The sequence below is a fragment of the Rhinatrema bivittatum genome, chromosome 1 (assembly GCF_901001135.1).
Source record: "Rhinatrema bivittatum chromosome 1, aRhiBiv1.1, whole genome shotgun sequence".
In the NCBI taxonomy this organism is placed as follows: Eukaryota; Metazoa; Chordata; class Amphibia; order Gymnophiona; family Rhinatrematidae; genus Rhinatrema; species Rhinatrema bivittatum.
In genome coordinates, this window is record NC_042615.1 from 67,472,910 (window position 1) to 67,500,054 (window position 27,145).

A 27,145-nucleotide genomic window follows, 5' to 3' on the forward strand; every position below is an offset into this window, starting at 1 on the left:
ACACTTTAGCCCTGGTGAACTCCGGAGCTGGAGGAACTTTATTTTGAAGCAACTCACCGAGCATCTGTGGATTCCCACTATTCGCTCTCCGGTTCCTCTGCTACTCTCGACTATTCACGGGAACCCTCTGCCTGGTGAGGTCACTCTCACTACTGCTCCCATCCAACTATGCACCGGAACCTTGCATAAGGAATCCATTTCATTCCATATCTTAGACAAGGCCATCCACCCAGTTGTTTTGGGGCTGCCCTGGCTTCAGAAGCACACTCCACAATTCGACTGGACTACCCTACAGTTCTCCCATTGGGGTCCTGACTGCCACCAGAACTGCCTAGAATCCATCTCACCATTGCCTTGCATGACGACCGTACCTTCTCTGCACAGCCTTCCACTGCCATATGCGTCTTTCTCTGACGTTTTCTCCAAAAAGGCCACTGACACCTTACCACCCTCATCGCTCATATGATTGTGCCTTCCCACTCCTCGGGCCTCGCTCACCTACTCCAAGAGCACCCTGAGCTTCCCCGCTCCTCGGAGCTTGCTCCTTGTGATTCTACAATTGAAAGCTGTCCCGCTCCATGGGCCTGTTTCTCCATTACTCAGCCAGCTACCCTCGGATCTCCAGGTACCTGTCTATGTTAGCTACTGGTCTTGGGCTCGGGCTCTCTACCCCAGGGGGTTCACCTACACTCTCCCTCTATGCCCAGTGCGCTGTGGCTCCGCCCCTCGGGTTGAACCACCAGAGAATATCCTGCTTGGCTGTTCGGGTACCCATCATCCCGTGATCTGCCTGATGCCCTCTCTCTTCAGTCTCTCCAAGTGCCATCTACAGACTGATACCCTTTGGGGGTCATCTCCTGGGCTCTGGGCTCTCCCCTCGACTGTGCACAGAGCTTCCCTACACTCCAACACCTCGCCTCCTGATGGTGCGGACCTGTGGGGCTCCTCCCCACAGGCTGTATTAACTCGAACCTTGGGCCAAGGGATCACATACACACTAATCATAACAGTAAGATTCCTCAGCATCAAACCTTCGAAGAACAGAGTCCATTAATGAAAGGAGTAAAGTCTCAGTTGAATGGTTTCCTAAATCCGTGATTGGCCTCAACTCACAGGCCTCAAGGCTCTCCAGAGATTCCTTGGCTTCGCCAATTACTATAGCTCTTTTATCCACCATTACTCCATTACGCCATGATTCGCAAGGAGGCCAACCCCTCCCAGTGGTCGCCCGAAGCTATGAACGCCTTTCAGGACCTCAAGTCTGCCTTCCTTAAAGAGCCTTGTCTCCGCCATCCAGATCCTATGTGCCCATTTGTGGTTGAGGTCGATGCATTTGACGTTGGAGTAGGAGCCATATTGAGTCAATACTCCACTACTAGCACCTGCATCCCTGTTCTTTTTTTTCCCAACACTTTTCACCGGCGGAACATAATTATGCCATCGGGGATAAAGAATTGTTGGCCATCAAGTTGGCCTTTGAGGAATGGCGACCCTGGCTCGAAGGTGCACAACACCAGATTACCATATACATGGATCATAAAAATCTCAAGTATCTACATCATGCACAGCATTTAAAGCATCGCCAGGCCCGCTGGTCCCTCTTCTTTACTCGATTCAATTTCATACTGTGTTATCACCCAGCCAATAAGAATGGTCCTGCCGATGTTCAGTGTGCTGCGGCAGTCAAAAAAGCAAACAGAATGTTGGGAATTATTAGAAAGGGAATGGTGAATAAAACGGAAAATGTCATAATGCCTCTGTATCACTCCATGGTGAGACCGCACCTTGAATGCTGTGTACAATTCTGTTCGCCACATCTCAAAAAAGATATAATTGCAATGGAGAAGGTACAGAGAAGGGCTACCAAAATGATAAGGGGAATGGAACAGCTCCCCTATGAGGAAAGACTAAAGAGGTTAGGACTTTTCAGCTTGGAGAAGAGACAGCTGAGGGGGGATATGATAGAGGTGTTTAAAATCATGAGAAGTCTAGAACGGGTAGAAGTGAATCGGTTATTTACTCTTTCAAATAATAGAAAGACTAGGGGGCACTCCATGAAGTTAGCATGTGGCACATTTAAAACTAATTGGATTAAGTTCTTTTTTACTCAACACACAATTAAACTCTGGAATTTGTTGCCAGAGGATGTGGTTAGTGCAGTTAGTATAGCTGTGTTTAAAAAAGGATTGGATAAGTTCTTGGAGGAGAAGTCCATTACCTGCTATTAATTAAGTTGACTTAGAAAATAGCCACTGCTATTACTAGCAATGGTAGCATGGAATAGACTTAGTTTTTGGGTACTTGCCAGGTTCTTATGGCCTGGATTGGCCACTGTTGGAAACAGGATGCTGGGCTTGATGGACCCTTGGTCTGACCCAGTATGGCATGTTCTTATGTTCTTATGTACTTATGATGCCCTCTCCAGTTCGTTCGTCGCTGAGGATGTTCCTGATACCCCTCGGCATATAATAGACCCTGTTAAAGTCATTTTGTCTGCCACCTTCCCACTACCACCGGGGAAGACGGTGGTCCCTCGCCCGCTAAGACGAAAGCTTTTGCAATGGGTTCACGACTCTTTGACCTCCGGACATCCAGGTCAGGCCAGGACTCTCTCCACTCTTCAGCAGCACTACAGGTGGCCTACAGTTCAGAAGGATACCCAAGCTTACGTAGAATCCTTCCCTATGTGCTCCCATCATAAGCCTTCAGCAGGAAGACCATGGGGACTCTTGCAGCCACTTCCCATTCCGAGTGAACCCCTGGACCCATAACGCAACAGACTTTTTTGTGGATGTGCCTGTCTCCAAAGGGAATAAACCATATGGATCACTGTTGATCGCTTCTCTAAGATGGCACACTTTGTGGCTCTACCCGGTCTTCCTACGGCGCCCCAGCTGGCCAAATTATTCTTTCAGCATGTGTTCCGGCTCCATGGTCTTCCCAAGCATATTCTTTCGGACCGTGGGGTTCAATTCACCGAATGCTTCTGGAAATCTCTTTGCAAGAAGTTTAATATTTCATTAGATTTCACCTCGGCATACCACCCTCAAGCCAATGGCCAAACAGAGAGGACTAATAGAACTCTAAAGCAATTCTTACGAGCCTATCTGAGTTTTCAGGAGGATGACTGGGCCAACCTCCTTCCTTGGGCGAAGTTCACATTAAATTCCCATCTGTCCATTTCCACTGGTTCGTTGCCCTTCCAGTTGGGCTATGGACACCAAGCTTTGCCTCCACTCCCGCTCCCACTCCCAGTGGCTTCCCCAGCAGCGCAAGCTACTGCCCAAGAATTGCATCAATTGTGGCAAAACGGGAATATCTCTTCTCATGGGAGGGCTTTGGGCCTGAGGAGAACAGCTGGGAACCCATGGCCAATATCCTGGACAAGGATCTCCTTCAGCAGTGTCACGCTAAGCATCCTCACAAATCCAAACCCCAGAGGAGGGGCGGCCAAACCCCAAAACCCATGGCTCCTCGTGGCGGCCAAACCCCAAACCCCATGGCTCCTTGTGGCGGCCGAGATGCCACCACCACCCACGTCATCTCTGGGTCTTCCTAGGCATGCACGTGCGCCACCAGACCCTCCTTTGAAGCCTCTTCTGCGGGAAGCTCGGGGGCGACCCTGTTTAATGATGTCATCAGATCAAGGTACTTAAGCTCCACCTTTGCCCTCAGCTAGCCGACTTGGCAACAAGTTCCGTATATCTCTACTTGCTCCTGCTCCATGTTCCTGTGGCTATTGGACTCCATTGGACTTTGGACTCTGTCTGGTACCCGCTCCTCGGGCTGGCCCTGCTCTTTCTGAAGCCCTACTCTGCATGGCTCCTCACTCCTCGGGGCTGCCCCCTGGAACACCTTTATCACTCTGGAGTTTACTCTAGAGATTCCCCGCTCCTCACGGTTGTACCTATGTGCTGTGGACTGTCAGCACTTCCCCGCTCCTCGGGGCTGCACCCTCATACTTTAAAAGAGACTCTCAGGACCGTCCCACTCCTCAGGGCTGCACCAGTGTACTTTAAAAAAGATTCTCAGCACCGTCCCGCTCCTTGGAGCAGTGCTCTTGTGCTACACTGCTACTGCCAATATTTCCCCGCTCCTCGGGCCTGTGCTTCTCTATCATACAGAGACTGTCTGTGCTTCCTGCTCCTCGGTTTCAACATACGTCATCATCGGAGACCTAACTCGGGCTTCCCTCCCTTGCTTCGCAGCTCCTCCCCTCAGGGGTGACTCTCCGGTATACCTCCTGCATGCCAGTCTCAAGCCTTCCCGCTCTGCGGCCTGCCTGGCGCCTTCTCCCCCAGGTCTCAGTCCAGGTATTATCTTCAGCCTTCTTGTCTACTGGGGAATTCCTCCTGACTCCTCGGGACCTCTCCACAGTCTCACCCAGAGCTCCCTGCCGTTCCTGATCTCGCCTCCCAACGGTGTGGGCCTGTGTGGCTCCTCCCCACAGGTGGTAACAACTCATACCTCAGGCCAAGGGTCCACATACCCACAATCTATAACAGATTTAAAAAGGTTTTGACTAAGTTATTGGAGAAGAAGTCCATAAACTGCTATTAATCAATAGGGAATAGCCACTGCTTGGTGCCAGCATTAGTAGCATGGGATCTAGTTCATTTTTGGGTACTTGTGACTTGTGACTTGGATTGGCCACTGTTGGAGACAGGATACTGGGCATGATGGACCCTTGGTCTGACCCAGTATGGCATACCTTATGTTCTTATGAATAACTAAAACAATTAAGAACAAATCAATTGGTAAAAATGAGCTTGTAATTGATAGTGAAAGATAAGAGATGGAGAATTTTGAATCTGAGGCGGGAGTTTATTACAGAGTTAAGTAGCCAGTTCATAGAACAAGAGAACAATTCCTTACAGGGAAGGTACCCCAATTGAGGAACTCTGCGTGTTTAAAACAAGGGTCCCCAAACGTGGCCCTAAAGAGCTGCAAACCAGTCGGGTTTACAGGATTACCACAATGAATATAGATTCTTTTGCGTATACTGCCTTTATTGTATGAAAATAGCTATGATCAGAAGTTACTTACCTGGCTTTCTAGCCAGCTCCTCTAAGTTTGGATGATGGTTTGCATTCAAGTACACTGAAGGAATAAGGATTTTTATTGTCCTGTGGTAAGTTATTTACAATCAAAATTATAAATATAAAATCAATATAGTGCTAAACCACCCAAACCTTTACAAGGAGCAAAATATTACAAGTAGGAAAATAATCAGCCTAATACCTGAATGACTTTAGAAATGAAAAAAAAAAATTTCCCACATGACATTACTGTCTGTCAAGAGATCACCCAATCATTTGTTACCATTCACAGATTAAGTCATGATTAACAGATTTTGATGAGACATTCCTGTAAGATTCATGGACCTTGCTGCTGTGGTGAGATTGATGCAGCCTACAGAATAGGCCCCATATGTTCTCACCTTCAGCAGGAACAGACTGGACAGGAGCTTCACCTATTCCAACCCATTTCCCCCTTGGGTTGAGCCCTCAGGTACAGGGGCTGGCAAGTCTTAGGCCGGAAGCAGCAAATGCATAGGTTCAGGGCCAGGCCAAGGTTGGAGGTAGGCGGCAAGCGAGATTGGTCAAGGTTCCGGCAAGGGTCAGTGGCAGGTGGCAAGCAAGAATGGTCAATTCCGGGTGAGGGTCAGATCCAGAAGTCAGTCTGAGGACAGGCTGGGGAGATGAAGAGAAGCACTGACACAGCATGGCAGTCAAGAGTGTAAGGTTGAATAAGACAAGGCTGGACAGGTTGAGCTGGAGTGACAGAGGCAGGCTTGGCTGGAGAGACAAGAAAAGGAGCAGGATCAGGAACACAGGAAATAGGAAGCAACAATACCCACTATACCCTGGGATCTAAGAGACCTGTTGTTTAGGCGAGGTGGATGCGTCAATAGGGTTGTTTCATAGGGCTGAGGCATAGAAGTTATCAGAGTGGCCCTTTTCCCGCCATGGGGCCCTTGAAAGCTGAAGACTTGGTGTGCATGCAAGCCTAAAGAAAGCAGGGGTAGGGGCCAGGATGGCAGCATCTGTGCCACACAGGAGAGGCCTAGTGGTCCATGGCGGCCCGGCCATGGAGCGTCAGGGGTAAGAGCTTTGGCTCTCAGGGACGTCCCATGAGCCAACAATCGTAACAATTTCCCAGAGGCAGGCAACCTCTTGTCGCCAAAACACAGGCATTGGGATTGAGTCAGCATCCTTTTGAGCTACTTTCTCTTGACACAATTTATATTTTAGACTACACTGTGTAGATGAATGGGGAAGATGCCACTCTACTGTATTCGCTAAGGTAAGTGTTTTATTTTGTTTTGGACAATAACTATTTGGATGACATGTTTTTTGATGTCATGAAAGAAATATTTTGCTCAGGAGGACGTTGGACATGGATTGAGATACATTTCTAATGATTTTTAGAGCAAAACATTTTTTAAGATGAATGATTATAGTTTGGTAAATAAGCATTATTAATACTTTTACATCAAAAACTCTGCATGATTGTATGACATGTTCTTAATTCATAAAGTTAAAAGGTAGCGCCGGCGCCATTTTGAATACTGGCAATACGGCCTGAGTGCAGGAGGTCGCTCCCGGACCCCCGCTGGACTTTTGGCAAGTCTTGTGAGGGTCAGGAGGCCCCCCCAAGCTGGCCAAAAGTCCCTGGGGGTCCAGCGGGGGTCCGGGAGCGATCTCCTGCACTCGTGCCGTCGGGTGCCAGGAACCAAATGGCGCCGATAGCCTTGCCCTTACTATGTCACAGGGTGCTACCGGTGCCATTGGTCAGCCCCTGTCACATGGTAGGAGCACAAGATGGTGCCGGCCATCCAGTGCTCCTACCATGTGACAGGATCCGGCCAATGGCACGGATACCCTGTCACAAGGTAAGGGCAAAGGGCGGCCCGGTAGCCGGAGACAGCCCGGAGCGGGAGATCGCTCCCGGGACCCCCACTGGACCACCAGGTACCTGTAAAAAGGTTTTGGGGGGGTCGGGAGGGTGGGGGAAGTTAAGGGATTACTTTTAAAGGGTCGGGGTGGGTTTAGGGGTTATTTTTGTGTGCCGTTTTTCCTGCCCTCCGCCAAAATGATAAGGGAAGCTCCATGATCAATATCGTGGGGTTTTCCTATCGTTTTGGGAGAGCCCCCGATTTCTGACGATTTTGAAATTATCAAAAATATTTTCAATCGTCCGAAGCTCGATTCACATCCCTACAATTTATTGTCAAAATGCCCAAGGAACTAGTCCAAATGGTCTACATGGTTGAAAACCTTTCAGAATCCCTAGTTCTTAACTTATTTACAGTTCCTTTATCTTAGATACAACTAGCTGTATTATCTAAAGGCTTGTCTTTCGGGCCTTCACCCCAGCAAGATTTTTTCTCACTTGAGGTGAATGTTTTCAAATTCATTAGGTTATTGTGACTGAGACACTTCTTTTGGGACAATCCAACTGCACATGTTTATTCACCCCTGTGGACAAAGGTGAACAGTAGATGTGGTGTATTTGGATTTTCAGAAGGCATTCGACAAAGTCTTGCATGAAAGGATTCTAAGAAAACTAAAAGTCATGGGATAGCAAGTGATGTCCTTTTGTGGATTGCAAGCTGGTTAAAAGACAGCTTGTTGATAAAGTGTTGACACCTCTGAATCTGCATCTTGAATCTTTTATTTGAGACTCTCACCATTTGATCACCATTTTAGATTCTTTTCAAGATACCTCTGAGATTTCATTTCTAGCTACTTTGGACATGGAAGCTTTGTATATTAATAATCCACAAACTCAAGCCATAGAAGTTGTCATATCTTTCTTAGATACACGTCCCTGCCCCCACTGGATCTCTACTTTTTTTTTTTTTTACAAAACTTACATAGTTAGCACTGACCAGAAATTATTTTGCATTTAATGGTCAGTATTATCAGCAAATTCAGGGGATAGCCATGCCATTTTTTGGACAAGCTTGTCCTATGGATACTGTACATCGATTATATTTTTGTCCTGTGGATAGGTTCAGTTGCTTTATTAGAGAAATTTGTAGTCTGGTTGAACACCATTGATCTCTATTTGACATTTATTTCAACATTACATGAATCATGCATTGTATTTTTGGATCTCTGCATCATCAAGACACCTACGGCATTTACTACTACATTATATAGAAAACCAACTGATACCAATAGCTATTTTCACTTTGGTAGTTCTCATCCTCCTACCTTGAAGAGAAATTTGCCTATATGAAAATGTTTTCATCTGCACCAGATTTGCTCTAACCCAGAGGATTTTAAATTCCAGGCTAGAATTTTATCTGATCTTTTCTTAGCCCGGGAGCATCTGTGCCCTTGAGTGAGAAAAGCCTATTTATGTGCACGGTTTACACATAGAGAGTAGTTATCACTATCCTCTCAATCATCCACTTTGGAACATATAATCTTGTGTGCTCCCCTTTTCTCCTGAAATAGGCAACACGTGTGACGCTATACTCCGACATTGGCACCTATTGAAGTTATATCCAGCTTTTAGAGATCCTCCATGGTTTACTTTTGCATCTGGTGCCAATCTGTGAGATAAGATGGTACACTCAAACTTTGTATGAGATTATGTGGTAAATACCAACATTTCTTTAGGACATGCCTCTTGTGGTCATTGTTTGGTTTGTCCTAACTCCATGAATGTACAATCACACATTATTGCTCTGAGTGGTTACCAAGTACATCTGCATTATAATACTACATGCCAAATGAGTGGAGCCATCTATGCCATCAGATGCCCATGTGACAAATTCTACATCGGGAAAATGCTCTGAGCTATTAGCATCAGGATGATTGAACATCAGTTGCATAAATAGAAATTGGGTGATGGCACCTATGGTTTCATATTGTTTGGAACTTGGATACAAATTTGGTGATTTACAATTTTGTGTTATAGATGTTCCCCAACAGAACTGGTGAAGTGGCAATTTTCCTCAATGCCTTTTACAGATAGAACAGCATTGGATTTATCATTTTAAGTTTAACCCCATGTGGTTTAAATACTGATGTAGATTTTTCTGTTTTTTTGTGATTAAAATCATTTTAATTTATCTTTCAGTGCTTTAGTTTGTTTCTCCTCCTTCAATTGGACTCACTTCTTATCCTTTAATTGTTATATATTGGACTAGTTCCTTGGGCATTTTGATAATAAAGTTTTGTATTCTTCAACAGCATGACGTCAGTCGAATGGTTGACATCGCTTCCGTTTGTGGATAAAAACGCTAGAGCATGGCCAACTCAGAAGACCCTCTTCTTTTACCCATGGAGATCATGAGATCCGGCTTGGAATGGCTGCACTTTAAAGATAAGTTCCCCCTGATGCAGGCTCTTTGAAATGTCAGTTGACGTCGGGGCATTTTGATTGTTTATTCACATGGGTCTAAATAACTCAGTTTATTTGGCTAACAGTACTGTACATTTTCACTTTCCTTGAGAAGGTTTTTAAATGGAACAAAAAATTTCTTGAAAAATATACATTTAAATTATGGGTGAATGATCAAGAGGACTGGGATACCTCTGTTTTAGAGAGGGGTCACACATATTTTCCTGGTGCTGACACCCTATCTATAATGCTTAGTGTGCATTATCTCCTCTGCATTACTGTTTGCCTTTAATGTTTTCACGATTTTATCCTTCTTTGTGTTGTAACTTATTTAAAAAAAATCTTTTCAACTGATAAGAGTTTTTCCTGTTGGTTTGGAGAAGGATTCTCAGATTGATATGAGGATGATGCTATGTTTATTTTTATTTATGATTGTGTCATTTTCTCTTGTGTTCTCTTCATTGTGATTCTGATTTTATTAGAGTGCTTGTTGGAGTCTTGTAAGGATCTTTCAGGGTTGTTCACCTTTGGTTATTGTGATCTGTCTTGAATGGGAAGTCAGAAAGAAGCCTTTGTTTAAATGTCTTTACATGGAGTGTCTTTCTCCCTTGGGCATGCTGTTGCAAACCTGCTGTGTTTCTTTCTTCTTTCTGTCATTTGTTCTACTTTTGCACATTGTATTTTCCTCTCCTTCTGTCCTCAGTATATGTGCTGTGGCATTGTTTCATTTCTTGCTAAGGGTGTGGTCCTTTGTTGCTTGCTGTGAAAAGGCACATGCTTTACCTGTGTTCCCTGCGGAGTATTTGCCATGTTGTTTGCTTTTGTTTTTTCTTAGTTACATTGTACGTCTTCCCTTTTCTGTGTGTCCTGGCTTTCCATTCTTTGTGATTATCTTTGTAACTGTTTGTTTACAGTATTTTAAAATTCTTATATTCCACCATATTCAATTTAAATCATCCAATATTGATTAAAAATTCATACATAAGAACAAAGTTAACAACAAATGATCTTCATAAAACTCTTAATATCATAGAATTTCCTAAATCCAGCCTGCTAATAGGCCATATTAGAAAAAATTTGTAAGAAATAATAAGCTTTCAGCCATTTTTTTTTTAATTTATAATCTGACAGTTCTCTTAATTCCACAGGTAAAGTATTCCACAATTACTGCAAAAACATATTTACAAGTTTCCTGTAACCTTACATCTCTAAGTGAAGGAATAACCAACTAAAGATAGTAGACTGAAGAAGAACTGACAGATACATGGATCCATCCTCATGTAATACTTGAAATATAAGCATTAACTCCTTGAATGCATGTTTCTTCCCATGTCTTCTTTTTTTCCTTTATACCCAGAGTATAAAACAGCCTCTCAAAAAGGCTACAATCCAGGTACCCCACTAATGGATTCAACTATGCATTCTCTGATGTTTGCTCTGGAAGTAAATAGATGCCCCGATACCACTTATTAGGGGTATAATTGCATAGTCTACCTTTTTTCTTGCTTTGCACATGTTGTTTTCTATATAGTTTGCAAAGTACCCTACTGACAGACCTTTTTGCTTTTTTTTCAGCCTTGCTCTAATAAGGTACGTCTCTATTTTGTAGAGCAGTGGGAGGTGGAGTATCATCGACCCCCCTCCCCTCATCACCAAGAAGATAGAAATAGAACTCCCAAACCCCCAGCAATGAGGTACCAGGATTTTGCTACTCTCCCCAGGAAGAGAAACAAAGGTCTGTGGAGGAAGGCGAGAAATAACTGGAGACAAGTTAGCGTCTGCAGTGACAGAGTAGGCAGGGAATCCGAGCAATGGCTCTGATCTGCTATGTCATGATTTAGTTCCTTTATACTCAACCTGCTGCTGAAATAACTTAATCAGGTATAGAAATGTTTGCTACTTTTCAGGAGGGTGGGCGAGCATATAAAGGCACAAATTCACCTGAATGCATTTATTTATTTATTTACACTTATTCTATTCTGCTGAATACATAGGGGTAGATTTTAAGACCTATGCGCGGGCATACATGTGCTACCCAGCGCGTGCACATGTACGTGCGATTTTATAACTTGCGCACGCAGGCGCACGCAAGTTCTAAAATTGGGGATCAGCGCACTCAAGGGGGTGCACTGATGCCCACGGGCTTCCCCCGTTCCTCCTAACCTAACTTTCCCACACCTTCCCCTAACATTTCTCCCTCCCCCCCCCGCCCCACTCCAACCCCCCCCCTCCCCAAAATTCTTATCAAACCATTTGTGCCTGCCTGGAGGCAGGTGCAGGTTGCACGCACCAGCAGCCTGCCAGCACGCAATCCTCCAACACAGTGGCAAATGGCCGCTGTGTCGGAGGCCTCTGGCCCTGCCCCACCCCCGGACTGCCCCTTTTTGCCAGCCCTGGGACTTAGATGCATCCCGGGGCTTTACTCGTGTCACTGGGCCTTTATAAAATAGGCTCAGTGCGTGTAAGGCGATTTACGTGTGTAGAGCTTTTAAAATCCGGCCCATAATGAATTGTTCTAACCAGATCATAATTAAAACATAAATATCAGGGTAACCGGGGCACAGTGAATGCCTCCCCTCCCCCTGGCCCCAGCTCCCATTCATCCCCGGAAACAGTGAGACACAAAAGGGGGCGGACACGGCTTCACTTTGGAAATGTATGGCCTCAGCTTTATTAACTTAACAACAGAAGGACAATATCAAACAGCCGTTGATCAGAGCTCAAATACCTTTGCCACAGATTTCTAATAAAGACATTCAGGGGCACACCCCATGTAACAATCGTGATTTTTGTCTCACCACTATTTCAGGAATACAATGGGTAGAATCCCCTAATTTCAAATCAACACTAGGCGTCCCCCAAGGCTCTTCTCTATCCCCTACCCTCTTCAATATCTATTTACTGCCCCTCTGTCAGCTGCTCACAAACCTAAACGTAACACACTACCTCTATGCAGACGACGTTCAGATCCTGATCCCTATAAAAGAATCCCTTCCAAAAACGCTTACCTACTGGGAGAATTGCCTTAAGTCCATTAACCACCTACTCACCAGCCTGAACCTGGTTCTCAATGCAGCCAAAACAGAAATCCTTCTTATCTCCCCCGACCATTCGGACAGCTCCGTTCAGACAGTCCCTAACCTCCAGACCACTCAAGTTAGAGACTTAGGAGTAATCCTCGATAAACATCTGAACTTAAAGAAATCAATCACCATTTTCACCAAGGACTGTTTCTATAAGCTTCAAGTTCTGAAAAGACTCAAACCCCTTCTTCATTTCCAGGACTTCAGAACTGTTCTCCAGTCAACTCTGTTCTCTAAAACTGACTATTACAACACTCTCCTCTTAGGGCTCCCCATTTCCGCCACCAAACCGCTACAGATGCTCCAGAACATAGCAGCTAGAATCTTAACCAACACTAACCGGGGAACTCACATCACTCCCATACTCCAAAACTTGCACTGGCTGCCAATAAAATACAGAATCTTACACAAAGCACTCACCATAATCCAGAAATCCATCCACAATCAACTACCTCTAGACCTTCAGATCCCATTCAAACTTTACTCATCCGCAAGACCCATCAGAGAAGCATATAAAGGAACCCTTCAAGTCCCACCAACTAAATCCACGCGACTAATCTCCACCAAAGAACGTGCACTCTCCACAGCGGGCCCCGTCATCTGGAACAACTTGCTGCCTGACCCAAGATTGGAACCCTGCCTCCTAACCTTCAGAAAAAAACGTAAGACTTGGCTTTTCCGCCAAGCCTTTCCTTAAGTTCTAAGATATCAACATACTTCTCAATCATACTCAACCTAATTGGCTAGAACCCAGTCCAGCCCCAGTATATATAATATGTGTTCAACCTCTAGTTTTTGCTTTCCTTTTACTTCCTGGCTACTCTAGCCCCCAAGTTCAATCTCCCTGTTATATGTAACTGTGCTTTGGCCATCCTGTTATATGGTTTATTTTGTTAGTCCCTAAGTTCCATGTAAACCGGTTTGATATGAATCTTGTCATGAAGGTCGGTATAAAAAAATGTTAAATAAATAAATAAATATACCAAGTATGGATACAATTGTTACGAGTCGTCGTAACACCAATTGTATAATTTCGTAATGTCGTTTATGCGATACAGTGTCTGTGCCTGCAATTATATGTGGGGAGGCCCTCACGACTGGGTAGAATTCACTTGATAGAACATAGAAGCCGTATTTCCACAAAGGACGAACGAGCTCCTATAGTCTCTCATTGTTTACAACGCAATCATTCTTTTCAGGACCTACGGGACTGTCATTGAGACTATTCCATTTTTATCAAGGGGAGGTGATCTCAAGTCACAACTGAATCACAGAGAGGATTTTTGGATTTTCAAATTAGGATCCATTTTTCCATTTGGCATGAGTAATAAATTTGATTGGCATGTATTATAATTCAAATTTATTTAACTCTTATCATATATGCCTTTCATTTCAGGGTGGGTGGTTTATATATTTTTTAATCCAATAGATATTTCATGATCATGTTTTACTTAAGTTCATGGGTTCATATATCCTATAAATATTTCTGGTTGGGGGAGCGAGTTGGAGAAGGAGTGGGCTGCTGGTCAGCTCTCCCCAGACTCACCGCCGAGCATAAGGACTCCCTTTCATTCCAACTGCTGCGACCTTGGAGTTTGAACGCAGAGAGGAAGCCCTGAAATTCCGATACAACTGTGGCTCAGATAGACATTGGAGCTGAAGTCAGAAGGGGCATGGCCTCGGGTTTTAAAATCATCCGAGGCATGCCAAAGTCTGGGGAGCGAGTTGGAGAAGGAGTGGGCTGCTGGTCAGCTCTCCCCAGACTCACCGACGAGCATAAGCACTCCCTTTCATTCCAACTGCTGCGACCTTGGTGTTTGAACGCAGAGAGGAAGCCCTGAAACTCCGATACAACTGCGGCTGAGATAGACGTCGGAGCTGATGTCAGAAGGGGCATGGCCTCGGGTTTTAAAATCATCCGAAGCACGCCAAAGTCTGGGGAGTGAGTTGGAGAAGGAGTGGGCTGCTGGTCAGCTCTCCCCAGACTCACCGCCGAGCATAAAGACTCCCTTTCATTCCAACTGCTGTGACCTTGGTGTTTGAACACAGAGAGGAAGCCCTGAAACTCCGATACAACTGCGGCTCAGATAGATGTCGGAGCTGACGTTGGAAGGGGTGTGGGCCTCAGGTTTTAAAATCATCCGAGGCGCGCCAAAGTCTGGGGAGCGAGCTGGAGAAGGAGTGGGCTGCTGGTCAGCTCTCCCCAGACTCACCGCCGAGCATAAAGACTCCCTTTCATTCCAACTGCTGTGACCTTGGTGTTTGAACACAGAGAGGAAGCCCTGAAACTCCGATACAACTGCGGCTGAGATAGACGCCGGAGCTGATGTCGGAAGGGGCGTGGCCTCGGGTTTTAAAATCATCCGAGGCATGGTGCTGTGACACCGCCGGCACGACACCTAAGCCGCACGTGCCAAAGGGGCGCACAGCTTGGTCCCACTTAATCCGGGTGAGTTTGGGTGTTTGGCCAGGAATCTGTCCTTGCTGACTGTATTCTATCTGGATGGGGAAGAAGAGGAAGGCAAGGACTATGACGTCATCACCAGTGCTGCATGTAAGCACCGGCCCAATGGATCAACACGTCGTGAGGCAGAGAGTTGATCCAAATGAGGAAGTGATGGGAAGCTCTTCGTTAGCTTCAATCAGTCCAGGTGAAGGACCTGTTTTACCACCTCAGCCAACTAAGAGTTCATCCACTGAATTGCCGACAGAACTGGTAGGATTTAACCCTTTGGAAGCCAGCTTGGTGATCCAGGCAGGAAATGAAAGGGCTGAGAAATCTTTAATCAATGTTTTGCCTGTTGATACTATTCCAGTTCTTTCATGTAGCACTGTCTTGGATATTCCACCAGACAATGTTACACTATCAGATGATGGGAAAATTATTTCTCAATTAGATAATAATATTAACATTATGAACAGGTCTTTGCTGTGATAAATGCTAATACTGAGAAAATTAATGAGCAAGGGTTAAGAGTTTCAAAGTGTGAAAAAGAATTGGTTGATTTAAAGCATAAAATGCAACTAGTTCAATCATCAGAAAATACATTTATGCGAGATAGTTTAAATATACATAAAGAATTGGAACGAATGGAAATGAGATCTAAAAATTTGAGATTGGTAAATTTTCCAATAACACGCTTGCTCTCTCCTATAGAAATGTTTAAAAAATTTCTTAGAGAGATACTATTGTATAAAGATGAAGAGTTTCCTGACCTATCTAAAATTTATTATTTTAGTAGGAAAAGAGAGAGGAATATTCCGGATCATGATCTGGAGAACCCTCCAAGTTTAGGTATATCAACCTTTCTGGAGGAGTCTCTAGACCTGATTGAGAATAGGGCTACTCTTTTTATTGCCTTTGTATCAGAGCAGGATAAGGACAAGATGTTCAGAAAGTTTTGTAATTATAGAGATGTCTCTTTTTGTGGATACAAAATTCAAATTTTCCCAGATGTAGCCAGAGCCACCCAAGCAAGGAGGAGGGACTTCCTTGCATTGAAACATCATGTGGTGGCTCTAGGAAGAACTTTCTTTTTAAAATTTCCTTGCTTATGTTATATAAACTACAGATGGAAAAAATTTGGGTTTATGGAACCAGTGCATTTAGAGACATTCCTCTCAGATAAATCAGTATCTGAAGTAGAAATATTAGAGGTAAAAGGTCCTTAAGTTTAAATATATCTCCTTTTCTCCATTATAGATTATGTTAATGTCTAGTGATAGCCCCAATAAGAAATAGGGGTTATATGGATGTTAAATTTCCTTAACTTGATTTCGTTGATGTTCTCCCCCAATTATGTTTATGTATCATAAAACAAATTTATATTGTGGTTTGTTAAATAGTTTACCTTAAATGTTTCTGATACATATATTTAAATGTTTTTCATGATGTAATCAATGAAAAAATAATAAAGACTAAATTGAAAAAAAAATATTTCTGGTTACTTTGTTTTTGCATCAGTTTTATCACTAATGGAAAAGACTATAATAATTCCTTTTTATCATAGAATATATATATGCACCCCTTTTTCTGCTACAATGAATGACTCCCATCACAGAAGGCGTGAATACACAAATCTCATTCACCGTTCAGTTTCGCGCCATTTCTCTTTTAAAACGCTATGTTTTAACAATACTGATTTACAGCTTTTGGTCCTGACGGCGGCGTTTCTTTCAATTTGTTTACTAAGGAAGACATTTTGAACACAGTGAGTTAATTTTTCCATTTTTTACAATTAGTGCCGTATGAAATAATCATTTTACTATTTGCTGTGTGCAATGCCTCCCTTGATGAAGATTAATTCTCTGTCTTATTGTTTCTTGGATCTCTTCCCCTCATGACAGCTCATCAGCATCATCTTACTCCCTACTGCTGCTGTCCCTCTCTAAATCGTCTTTTCCTTTATAGTAAGTATGTGGTAATTTATGTCATTTAGTTGATGTAATAGTTTTTTACACCGCATTTCTGCCTTCCTTTTTATAGATAGCTTATATATTCATTCTAGCTGCATTAGTGTTATTGTTGTACTTTCCAGTTATTTCTGTATTTCAAACCGACATGTAGTTCATTTTGGATTAACTATACCGGTCTCTTCAATGATTTAATGTTTACATGATGTTAGTTGAATGGCACCTGTCGTGTTTTGCCTTTTCTGTTTTCACTTTCACAGAAGACCGGGCTATACTGCATTTCATAGAATATCTTCACTTTTCCTCTGAGGAAGGAAGGCATTCATTCTTCTGAAATATTGCAATGTCGGGTTAAAAAGAGAAGGACATTTCCTGACATACTTGGGTTAAAAAGAGAAGCTCATTTCTTGACATCCTTGAAAAGTTACTGAAGTTATATTCCCCGATGAAAGAAAAAGTAATATTAGTTTCTCGCACATATAAAAATTATGCACAGATAAGTGCACATTATTATGTTTAAAATTGTCTTTTCAAGAAATCATTCTTTGGACACACTTTATGAATGACTGATGAGTAAAGCCATTAGCACATGGAGGGTCATTCAACAGTCCCCCAGTATTCACAAGGATACATAAAGCAGTTTCCCATGTGCTTGCACCTGTGCTAAAAATATGATGGCCATTCACACAATTTTTTGGTATATTTGAGATCTTTATTACACATCTGCATTTTTTGAAGTGAGATTTCAATTGTGGTTTCTGCATTATTCTTACACTTCTGGGGTTTTTGATATATTTTAAGTGAAATTACATGACACACTTTCTAAAGTTTATAAAATCACACCCTTCTTTGAGAGACAGAGGAAGAAAATTCCATAAAATGGAGCCAGCAACTGAAACAAAAAAAAAAAAAAAAAGAAAGGTTACGCATATCTTGTAATTGGAAGTTTTTAAACTAGGGAACAGTCATCAGCAGTTATTCAGCAAAATGGAGTGACCGCCGGGGGCAGATTGCAGCCAATATCAGCCCAGGGGATTTTTTCAAAACTGGCTGTCGGGGTATCTGTTAGGGGTGTGCATTCGGATTGACCGCATTAGTAAAACGCAACTCATATTTTTTTTTTACTTAAAAAATTGATTCGACATAAACGATCGGATTTCCCACATATCGAACATAGATATGTTCGATATGTGGGAAATCGCGATTGTTGAGCCAAAATAAAAATATAAACCCCCTCACCCTCCTTAATCCCCCCCCCCCCCGACTTACCACAACTCCCTGGTGATGGAGCGAGGAGTGAGGACGCCATTTCTGCAATCCTTGGCGAGAAGCATGTGACGTCGGCGGCACGTCGAGTGACGCCGGCGTCACGTGATTCCCGGCTCGTTCGCGCCGGACGGCTCGTTCGGCCCAAAAAGAACTTTTGGCCAGCTTGGGGGGGCCTCCTGACCCCCTCAAGCTGGCCAAAAGTTCTTTTTGGGCCGAACGAGCCGTCCGGCGCGAACGAGCCGGGAATCACGTGGCGCCGCGTCACTCAGACGCGACGTCACGTGATTCCCGGCAAGTTCGCGCCGGACGGCTCGTTCGGCGCGAACAAGCCGGGAATCACGTGACGCCGACGTCACGTGATTCCCGGCAAGTTCGCGCCGGACGGCTCGTTCGGCCCAAAAAGAACTTTTGGCCAGCTTGAGGGGGTCAGGAGGCCCCCCAAGCTGGCCAAAAGTTCTTTTTGGGCCGAACGAGCCGTCCGGCGCGAACTTGCCGGGAATCACGTGACGTCGCGTCTGAGTGACGCGACGTCACGTGATTCCCGGCTCGTTCGCGCCGGACGGCTCGTTCGGCCCAAAAAAGAACTTTTGGCCAGCTTGGGGGGGCCTCCTGACCCCCTCAAGCTGGCCAAAAGTTCTTTTTGGGCCGAACGAGCCGTCCGGCGCGAACTTGCCGGGAATCACGTGACGTCGGCGTCACGTGATTCCCGGCTTGTTCGCGCCGAACGAGCCGTCCGGCGCGAACTTGCCGGGAATCACGTGACGTCGCGTCTGAGTGACGCGGCGCCACGTGATTCCCGGCTCGTTCGCGCCGGACGGCTCGTTCGGCCCAAAAAGAACTTTTGGCCAGCTTGGGGGGGTCAGGAGGCCCCCCCAAGCTGGCCAAAAGTTCTTTTTGGGCCGAACGAGCCGTCAGGCGCGAACGAGCCGGGAATCACGTGACGCCGCGTCACTCGACGTGCCACCGACGTCACATGCTTCTCGCCAAGGATTGCAGAAATGACGTCCTCACTCCTCGCTCGATCACCAGGGAGTTGTGGTAAGTCTGGGGGGGGGATTAAGGAGGGTGAGGGGGTTTAATTTTTTTTTTTGCACATATGTACATATACCCAACTCATTGGATTTTTTTTATGTCCATATTGGCCGCAAGTGGGACCCCCTTTCGGACATAAAAAATATGAACATAAAATTTTGCTCTGCACATCCCTAGTATCTGTAACTCACTCCTGCACTCCTTGTGCATGTGCTTCAACAGCACCTAAAAGTGCACCAAGATAATTGTTGAAAGGTATATCATGTGACCTGGAGTTTGGCAAAATTGAGACAAAAATCTTCACATTTTTCCTGACAAATGAAGTAGAGCACATCCTAGACCAGAAATCAGCAAACTGAGCTGCAGTCAAGCTAGGCAAGCTAGGCCTGTGCCTAGGGCACCGAGATTTAGGGGGTGCCGCCACTGCTCGCGGCCACTTCAGGTGGCAGAATTTTGAAAAAGCAAAAAGGGCCCCTTCAAAATTCTGCCCAGCCCCCGCCTCCCCCCCCCCCCCCCCCCCATCGTGCCACCCTCCCAACGTCCCTCTGGTGGCCCAGCGGAGAGACCGGGAGCGATCTGCTGCTCCCGGGGCCTCAGCTGCCACTAACCAAAATGGCACCGGTGGCCTTTAGCCCCTACTATGTGACAGGTGCCAACCAATGGCACCAGTAGCCCCTGTCACATGGTAGGGGCTGAAGTTCACTGGTGCCATTTTGATTAGTGGCAGCTGATGACCCTGGAGCGGCAGATCGCTCCCGAGCTCCCTGCTGGATCAGGTGTTTTGTGAGGTTTTTTTTGGGGGGTGGGGGGGAGGTTGGGAGGGTGGGGGAGTAGCAGCATATGGTCCCTGCCCCTGAAGTCGGGGCTGCGACAGGGGGCAGGGCTGGGGGTGGCACGACGGGGGACGGCGCAAGGCTGAAGGTGCCTAGGGTGCCCAATCCCCTTGCACCGGCCCTGGCTGCAGTCCCCCTTCAATCCATGCAGTTGGTTGGGCCCCCTACAAAATTAATATATAGAAACAGAGAAATTATAGCAGAAAAGGACCAAATGATCCACTCAGTCTGCCCAGCAAGATTATACCAGTATCTGCTGCACTGTGCAGGTTACCCTCATGCTTATCAGTTTTCCAGACTGTAAACGTCAGGGCCCTTGGATGCTGTCCAAATCCAATTTTCCCTAACCCCTGCCATGGAAGTAGAGAGCAATGATGGAGCTGCATCAAAAGTATCAGAGCCACATCAAAATTGATTATATTTCTCATATATTCTGGATTCCTGGTCTGGTGTTAAAATCTTTTGCCAACCAATCAGCTCTTGAACCAGTTGCCAAGTAATGAGACAACCACACTGCCAGCCTGTGGCTCAGACACACACACACACACACATACACACAAATACAATTGCTGCTGTGCTGCTTCTCATGTGCTCATTCAACGAATACATCCTGCTCCAGCTCTGCCACATCATTGTGTAAAATTTGATGCTTGTTTCTCTCCCTTCCTCAGTCTGCAGCAGCCCCCTCCCTGTCTCACTCTGACCCCCTTCTTTTCACCCTCACGCTCCAGAAGACTCATTGGCTCCACAGCCAGCTGCCCCTCTCAAAGCTCAGCCCAGCCATCTCAGAGAGAAGCCTCGCCAACACTGCACAGGCGCCACCTCCGGGCTCACCCCCTCCCTTGCTATGACAGTAACAGATAAGTATGAGAAGGAAAAAAAAGTGTGAAGCTTGCTGGGCAGACTGGATGGGCCGTTTGGTCTTCTTCTGCCGTCATTTCTATGTTTCTATAAGTGCTTGCCGCCACTTCTCAGGGCCCCCCCAACTCCAGCACATTCTCATTGACTGTGTGCTAGAGTCTGCTGCTTTTATGGTTCCCTAGGCTCTGCTCTGCCTACCTGTTCCTGAGGAGAAGTGATCCATACTTCCTGCTTCCTCCAGGGTGTAAGAAAACGAAAATTAAGCCCTGGCCAAGACTATATGCATCATTCCTGCAGCCAAGACTGAGGAGAGCCTGACCCATGACAGCATAGCTCCAGATTGAATTCTGCTTTCCCAAGTGGTGCCAGGGCTGGTGCAAAGATTTTAGACACCCAAGGCAAAGCTTTCAGCCTTGTACCCTCCAGCCCCATTCTCCACACACTCACAAAATTTAAAAATTATGCATTTGTAATAAGATTTTTAAAAGGACATTCAAAGTACAGTCTTCTGAAGTAAAAATATCATAGAATGTATAATATGGCTTCAATATTCAAAGCAATCCATTTAAGTAAAGTAGCCAAGTAAGACTTATTTGGCTAATTTACATGGGATATTATGTAGAATGGCTATGCTGCTGAATACTCCCATATTTGGCCTACTTAGCCGGAAAAATTCCTGCTCTATGGCAGGTCAAACTTATTCGATTAAGTTAATCAGATAAGTATGACTATCACAGCTTATCTAGCTAAGGGGGTCATTTATCAAAGTGCTATATGATGTTTTTGCATGCGTTAAGCACCTTAATGCATGCGAAAACACCTTTAACACATGTGAAAACACCATAAAGCATGTTGCGATGCAAATTAGGAAAAGGGGAGGAGTTTGGGGTAGGATTTCTGGGCAAGTGGGCTGGCTTTGCAATTTGTAAAGCCATATCGCACAGTTTTAATGTGGATTTTAACTACACCTTTTTCATTGGCGTTAAGCTGTGTGATATGGCTTTATCACACTTTGCAATGTTTTCACAATTAGCGTTTTCAGTATTTTAAGCTGCTGGGGGGGTGGGGGGAGAGAGGGAAAGAGAGAGCACCTAGCTATAAGGCCCTCATACTAGGTAGGTATTTCTACCTCTATAGGAGGCCCACCTAGCTACTCGAGGTGAGGTTTAAGTATTAGTGTAGGGGTTAGGGGCTACTTTGAATGCAGGGTGCGACATACGAACAGGACAATGCACCTTTGTGAAGATTTGATGAGGAAACTCACCCAAAGATGAGATTTGTGCAATGTTCTCTCAACCTAGCTTAATGTTACCCAGGTAGAAAGTCCTCAAGCTAGGTTGAGAGAACATTGCACAAATCTCATCTTTGGGTGAGTTTCCTCACTCCGATGGTCATCAAATCTTCACAAGAGTGCACTGTTCTGTTCGTACGTCACACTCTGCATGTCAAAGTGGCCCCTAACCCCTACACTAATACCTAAACCTCACCTCAAGTAGCTAGGTGGGCCTCCTATAGAGTTATAAATACCTACCTAGTAGGAGGGCCTTATAGCTAGTCTCTCCCTCTCCCTCTTGCTCTCTCTCTCTCTCCCTTTTCAGTCCTGCCGGCCTGGTCTCCAGTGGCAGGTGCAGCCTTTCTTTTTTTTCTTCTTTGGCCTGGGCTCTAGTAGCGGCTCCACTGGGCCCTTTATTCTGTACTCGTCAGCGTGTGGGGATACAGCATAGCAAACAAATGGTCACACTGACGCCTTTCATCATGTGACCAATTCAACCGGCTCACCGGGGCATGCCGAAAGCCTCGATAGGTCAGTCCACCCCTGGTGACTACCCTGCTAATATTGGGGTCCAAACCCACTGAGAGCTTCTTAGAGCAAAGTAAGCAATTTAAATTTCGATCGCATTACAGTGAAATTCTTTAATCTTGATGTGATATAGTCCTTAATGCTGCCGCTGCCCGAAATCAAGCGAGCAGAATTCTGAAGAAGCTAGCATTTAGGGAGACAAGTGTAAACAGAATTATTGTAGTCAAGAGTGTTCAGTACCAGGGTTTGTACTACAGACTGGAAATGATCTTTAAAACATATTTGAGAAGAGTCTTGCCAATCTAAGGTCTGATTCACTCAACCACTATATTTTATTGCAGGAGGGGCCCAATATTGCTGGGGCGCATTCCTTAAATGTTTTGGCCCTCCCTGACAAAATATCGTGGCAATATCGCCGCATTGTTTTGCCTCGTGGTAAAAGTCGCCGAGACAAAAGAACGCGCAGAGGCCTCTGCAAAGCACAATGGCAGCCCCCAAAACACGGGGACACCATGGCCTTAAAGGGCCTTGCGGCGCAAACCGACACTCCCCTGAGAAGTAAACAAAAAAGTCACCAAAGATCTTCCTAGACCCCTCTCCCCACCCCGGGACTGCCAATTGAGGCAGCCCTGCAAAAAATAAAAATAAAATAATGTGACAAGTGACAATGACCCTACCTTGCCCAACCCCATCCATGTAGATTCACCCCCACAAGATTTAGCCCCCTCTTTCCACTATAATAATCTAGTGATAGTGGCCTTCCCTCACCCCTCCCACCCTCAACCCTTCAAAAAGAGTGGTGGCAGTCTAGTTGCTCACATTCCCGGACCCTCCTCCCATACCCATTATCTTAAATACAGCATTGGTGGTCAGGGTAAAGGGACCTCATGGGTCTCCCTATAAGTTTGCTACTTAAGGTGTGGCTGAGAATATTTTCCCCCACAAGATTAGCTTTACTGAAGTTGTAAGTTTTGCTCTGAATCCAGATTTAGACATTTCAAAAGCAGACGAATACTGCAGAATTAGCTCAGCTAATCAATATGTTCTCATTTTATCTCTAAGTGCAAATATGGCACAGTACTTCAAATTAAGGGGAGTGAGATGTGAGAGGAGAAGGGGTGTCTGGTTTTTCACTTTCCACATAAATGGCGCAATATGGTCACAATGTTTTTTTTAATTAAAGGTTTAGAAAATAGAGTAAATCAGCATTGATGCCCTCAATCTATTTTCAAACAATCTACAGGACTATTATATTACCTCACCTTTTTCAAAGGCACAACTAAATTATATCGCTCAATATTCTTGTATTTATGCAATTGGGGCTATCAGGGAATCACATTCTCTAGTACTCGGTGCCTTGCCAGAAGACTTGAGGGTGGTGAAGGTACAACTGGGGGACATTAACACAACAGGGCATTACCTTGTAAACTTGCCATGACCCCATTAGAAAATATGAAAACCAGAGTGAGGGGAGAGATGCAGATGAAAGACTTGATAGGAAGCTGGAAAAATGAAGTATTTATCTTTTATGTTTATAAATCCTAAAACTGGAAGCAGCTGTAATATTTATTTAATCCAAGTCCATTTCTCTTAGGAAATATTCCCTTCTCCAAAGACATTTTCAACAGACACAGTGTATATACACAAATTATGAGATCTTATACTTCTTTCTCTAGTTATTGTAGCTGGTTGTATCTGCTATAGAAAATGAATGAATGCTTATCTGTTTTGTTTTTTTTTTGTGACAGTAAATCATGAAGGCCATAATGCATCCATTGTCTACAAAGAAAGATGGGGACCACCTTGCTGTTAACGTGCTATCCATCGGAATGTTTTATTGACAAGCATTCTTCACAACCCAAGTCTGTTTCTCATTGTGGTTCACAAAATCGTTTTGTCTAACTTTCCTTGAAGCTTTACAGCTCATCTCTGTTTAGACAGAGCTGCACTTTCAAGTTTATGCTGTGGGGCTTCGACATTTCTGGTAAGATTGCGTTTGTCGTCAGTGAAAAGTGAGCCTGCTTTGAACTGTATATGCAGACATTCAGATTATATCTTCTTTTATTGCAGATGTCAAAAAGAAACTGGGACTCTTTACACAGCAGCAGGCTATAAGATTTGCTATTAGAAAGTCTGAGTAGTACAGGACTTAAAAGGGAAAATAATCTAGTTAGTGTATTGAAAACCTTTACTTCTCAAGGTGAATTGGCAGAAAATTGACTGCATTCACTTTTCTTGGACATCAGCAGACCCATGTCAGTCTTGCTCCTCAGCTGTCAGTAAATGTATTTTATTGATGTGACTGAACCTCATCCCCTAAGCTTCTGTACTGAATTGTTTTACAAATAAGAAATGTTGAGTGTGCATGTTATGTGAGATGGAAACCATGATGCTTTCCCCTGTAGAAATTCCTATGTTAATTCATATTACTAGTTTCATGGTGAACATCCTTCAAATGCATCCTGGCAATAATCCGACTGCTTTTCTTATTGTTGAACATTGAAAAAATCATGTTAACTTATCAACTGCAGCACAAAGGTCTTTCCTTCTCATCGACTGTCGAGAAGCTTACTATAGTGAGTCCTGACCTTCCAATCTCGAATCCACTCAAGAGCTGTGACAGCTGCAGGTCCCTCACCTGAAAGTGTATTAAAAGGCTTCTCCACAAAGTTTTAAAGTTGAGGGAGGTAGTTTACTCATTTTTTAACTTCCCGTATTGGTGCAAAGCCTGCGGGCACTCTTTACCTGCAGACTTGGCTCCAGTCTTCAGAGTGCGTGGCTTCACTTTGAAAATTCGCCGCCCACCTTTACGCTTGCTATCCTGTGCACCTGGTTTTTTCCCAAGAAAAAAAAAGAACACGCCTATTTTTGAAAATTCAAAATTGTATGCACGAGTCCAAGCCCCTTCCCTGCTCTGCTCTTCTCACATGTATAGCACTCTACCTGCACACAGAGAGGGCAATTTTCAAAGCAATATTAGTGTTTAAAGTTTTTGAAAGTTCATCCTACCGAGGCATTCGAGGGAGCTTGTGCCCATGCTACAATTTTTTTTTTAAGCATGCCCTTCGCTGGACTGGAAAGCTCTCCTGCTGCCACGGCTGCCAAGCTCTGAATGACTCAACGTTGTGGAGCCTCGCTAATTACCAAGCTGGGTGGGGGGGGGGGGGGGGGGGGGGGTTGATACGTAGTGAAGCATCGCTATGTGGTGGCATTTGGAATTCAGTCTCCATACCAGCAGGAGGTTTCTCCAGTCCTTTCTGCTAGTGAAAATATAAAGAACTCTGAATTAAGTGGTCATTCTGGAGGGGTGAATGGAAGGGTCTTAGGGAGTCCTCAGAAGGGAGGTTCCTTCATTCTTGTGGAGAGTGGGAGAGGGTGAGGGTTTTGACCCACAAGAGACTTCTTCTTTGTGCATTGAAGATCGGGGAAAAGGTGGGGGCTAGCGATATAGGGGGCTTTGTCTTTGTTCGTCAGAAAATTGAAAAGCAGTAGAGTAGGTTGTGTGGACAAAAAGATAGTGATGGTCCTTGAACCTGGGACCTGGTTGGTTTGAGGTCAATGTTTTCTCCCTTACGTCATTGGTGGGCACTGTGGAACACAGCAGGCATAACTCAAAATGTTCCTGGATGGAGCCCGCTGGCAGAAGTGGAGATCCTGATTGGTCAGCAGGCCTACTGAAATATTAAATATTAAATATTTCTTCCCAGTAACTTGAGGGCCGGGAGCTGGGTGAGAGAACATGGACCAAGAAACCTTTAAGCCTCAAGAGAAAAGTGTGTGCTTTATGTATGTCCTGAAGGTAAAGAGAATGCTTGTACATCCTGCTAAAGCTGCTGTGTATGAATAAAGCTCTATGTTGAAATGAAAAAGGAGATAGTGTGCATTCTTTTTGACCTCTAACTTAACTTTTGTACAGGGGTTAGGGGTAGTCACCATTTTTGTGGCACTACACTATCCTCTCCCAACAAAAATTAACAATGGCACTGGCCTTGGTATTCTGGCACCATATGTAATAGATGCATAGGTGGGACAAGAGCAGCCGAAGATTGCTCCAGCCCCATGGAGAAGGTTTCAAAATACAAGAGGATAAAAGGATACAGAGGAGGGCAGAGATGGAAGGATTAGCTGCATTTAAAAATAAATAAATAAATAAATAATGTATTTATTGGCTTTAAATAAACAAAAAAGAAACAAGCAGCAAACAAAATTTAAAAAAATGAGAAAAAGAAACAATGAAATGAAAACAAAATTGTCTGTGCACAACTCCCTGAGTAAGCAGCATGCCATGGCCTAGTGGTGGTTTGTCTCTTTGCTCTTGCTTTGAATCTTGTGGGTTTAAACTTGCTTCAGAAGACAGGCTGAGCTTTAAGTAGTATTATTATAGAGGGAGCCCACCAAACCTTCCTGGTCGAATCTCTGCCACAACAAATTGTGGAATTAGCAGCACAAGTGCTAACTCTACATCAGCAACAATACAATCTAGAAAATCTTCC